The 3,184-nt window shown below is 43.1% G+C and overlaps 1 pseudogene; it reads left to right on the top strand.

Annotated features, from left to right (window-relative positions):
• Positions 1-374: 374 nt before the first annotated feature.
• LOC147895418 (pentatricopeptide repeat-containing protein At4g13650 pseudogene) lies at positions 375-2,359 on the top strand (annotated as a pseudogene).
• The last annotated feature ends 825 nt before the right edge of the window (positions 2,360-3,184 follow it).

Raw genomic sequence — 3,184 nt, 5'->3', positions numbered from 1 at the left:
AGACATTTTGTCAAGTACCATGTACGTTGGACCGGCTTACAGCCATGTCCAGGTGAGATCTTGGGCACTCTAGTCAATTATACACTCGTTTTCAATGGTCATATTTGCCTTTTTGCCTCTAGCAATTAGCAAAGACCATTGCAGCAGCAGCACAGGTGAAATCTAATCTTGGGCACTCTAGCCGATTATACGCTCGTTTCTATGATCATATTTGCCTTTTTGCCTTTAGCAATTAGCAAAGACCATTGCAGCAGCAGCACATGTGAAATCTAATGTTGGGCACTCTAGTCAATTATACGCTTGTTTCTATGATCATATTTGCCTCTAGCAATTAGCAAAGACCATTGCAGCAGCAGCAGAGGTGAAATCTAAGCTTGCTTTGCAGGCAGGGTCGTTCCAAGCACGTTTCGGATCTTATGAGTCAACAAGGCACTCAGGGATCCTCGAGCTATTACGTCTCTCTCCTGCAAGGGTGCATTAGGATGAAAACCTTAGCAGAAGGAAAACATGTTCATGCCCATATTGTCAAAAGTGGATGTAAACCATCCCTTTTTCTGTGGACCGCTGTTATGAATATGTATGCTCAATGTAAGAGTGTTGCTGATGCACGCCAAGTGTTTGATAGCATGCCAGGACGGGATTTGCTGACCTGGAATATGATGATTGCAGCATATGCCAAAAATAATTATTCGCAAGAGGCTTTTGAGCTCTTTCAGTTACTGGAACGTGAAGGAATTAAACCAGATGCAGTAACTTTAGCAAGTATCCTCACAGCATGTTCAAAATTAGGGGACCTAAATTGGGGAAAGCAGATCCATGCTTACATAATCAAATTTAAAGTTAAATTGGACGGCTATCTTGGGAACTCACTTATTGCAATGTATTCCAAATGCGGAAGCATAGAAAGTTCTTTTCAGGTATTTGATAGTATGCCAGAGCGAAACGTGGTCTCATGGACTGCGATGGTGGCTGGATATGCCAAAGTTGGTTATTTTCAGAAGGCATTGAGACTTTATGGGAGAATGATGGGTGAAGGTGTGCAGCCAAATGAGGTGACCTTTGTCAGCATCCTCAATACCTGTGCCGGGCTAGGAGATCTAGAACAAGGGAAGCTGATCGTTGCCCAGATTAGGAGAAGTGGAGTCAAACCAAACTTATTTATGGAGAATGCCCTTATTGATATGTATGCCAAATGTGGGAGCATTGATGATGCATGGCAAGTGTTCTTTAATATGCGTGAACGGGATGTGGTGTCATGGAGTACAATGATTGCAGGATGGGCTCGTCAAGGTTATCCTGAGAAGGCTTTCAAACTCTTCGAGCAAATGGAACAGGAAGGAATGAAGGCAAATGATGTCACCCTTGTGAGCATTTTCAATGCATATGCAAGCCTAGGAGACCTTGAGCACAGCAAGATGATCCATGATCTTATAATGAAGAGTGAAATCAAGCCAAATGATTTTGTAGGGACTTCCTTGGTGGACATGTTTGCCAAATGTGGTAGTGTGGAGGAGGCTCGACTAGTATTCAACAGAATGCCCAGAAATGATGTCGTCTTGTGGAATGCCATGATGTCAGGATATACCAATCAAGGGAATGCTGAAGGTGCCATTAAATTATTTGGGCAAATGGAGTATCAAGAAGTGAAGCCCAATGAGGCCACTTTTTCAATCATACTTAATGCGTGTGCCAGCATTGCTGCTTTAGAATTGGGCGAACAAGTACATTCTCGTATTGTTGAAAGTGGGCTTGACAAAAATGCCATTGTGGGTAGTACCCTTGTCAACATGTACGCCAAGTGTGGTAGCATAGGGGAAGCCCGACAGGTATTCAATCAATTTGCAAACCGAGATGTGGTGTTATGGACAGCAATGATTTCAGGCTATGCCCAACATGGTCAGGGTCATGAGGCCCTACAACTTGCTTGGCAAATGCAAAAAGGTTGTGTAAATCTTAATTGTATCACGTTTGTAGGCGTTCTGTCTGCATGTAGCCGTGCGGGCTTAGTGGAGGAAGGCTGCTGCTATTTTGATTCCCTGAATCAAAACTATGGAGTTACGCCAACAACTGAGCATTATGTGTGTATAGTTGATCTTTTAGGCCGAGCTGGATGCCTGGAGGAAGCAGAAGCTTTTATTAGGAAAATGCCATGTAGGCCTGAGGCAGTGGTATGGAGAGCATTGCTTGGTGCCTGTAGAATTTTCAGTGATGTGAATCGTGCCATACGTGTAGCAGAAGTAATTATTGATCTGGAACCCCAGGATGAAGGAGCTTTTGTTCTGCTTTCTAACATCTATGGTGCAGCTGGCAGGTATGATGATGACAAAGAAATAGTGGAGGGATGGGGCTAAAGTCATGGCGGAGCAGATTATAGCTCCGTTAGATGCATCTCTGAGAGCTTGGACCATTAGTTGACAGCTTGGACTGTAATTAACAATCGTAACAAAAATAATAGTGCTAATGGTTGGAGGTTGCAAGGAAATCTGCCTGACACATGCATGTATTGTATCTATAAAGGAGGAATAAAAGGTGGTGTGGGACAAGGAAGATACCCTCTTTCCTCCTATGGATAGCACTGCTCCATGTCTGCAGAATTTTAGGGACATGGGTTGTGCAAAATATCCTAATCAGAATGCATTATTCAGCTGGAACGACAAGATGAGGTGATTCTGTTCTGCTTTTGAACATCTGTTGTGCAGCTTGGCTGCGATTATTATGGAGATGATGGAAGAAAATATAACTCTTCAGATGATTCACAATACCTGCTTGCTGTTTTGCAAATGGTGCGCAAATTCTGAACGGAGGAACTAAAAATGAATTCAAGGGATTCAGTGATTGGAAGATGCAGAGAAGGTGCTTGGCGGATGGCGTCTGTATTACATTGTGTGAAAGTTGATGAGAGTCTCTCTCGGCGATGGGATTAAACCAACCCTGATGCTGTAATATGGAGAGCACTTTTCAGGGCCTGCAGATTTATGGTGATGAGTATGTGAAATATGTGGCTGAATGCATTATAGAGTTAGAACCATTACGAACTGAGGGGACTAAGTGAAAATGACTTAAAATACAGCGCATCCAGTTACTCTAGAGTCTATGACCCTGTGCTGTTTTTCAAAATGTCTGCCACATATTGCAACAGAAGAACAAAATAATGAAGGCGAAGGGATCCTGCGATTGTGCCAAC

This window comes from Dipteris shenzhenensis, chromosome 13 (assembly GCF_047967505.1).
Source record: "Dipteris shenzhenensis isolate YYH24624 ecotype China chromosome 13, Dip_SZ_1.0, whole genome shotgun sequence".
In the NCBI taxonomy this organism is placed as follows: domain Eukaryota; kingdom Viridiplantae; phylum Streptophyta; class Polypodiopsida; order Gleicheniales; family Dipteridaceae; genus Dipteris; species Dipteris shenzhenensis.
The sequence above is the reverse complement of the archived record's forward strand: the minus strand, read 5'-3'. Positions and strand labels throughout refer to the sequence as shown.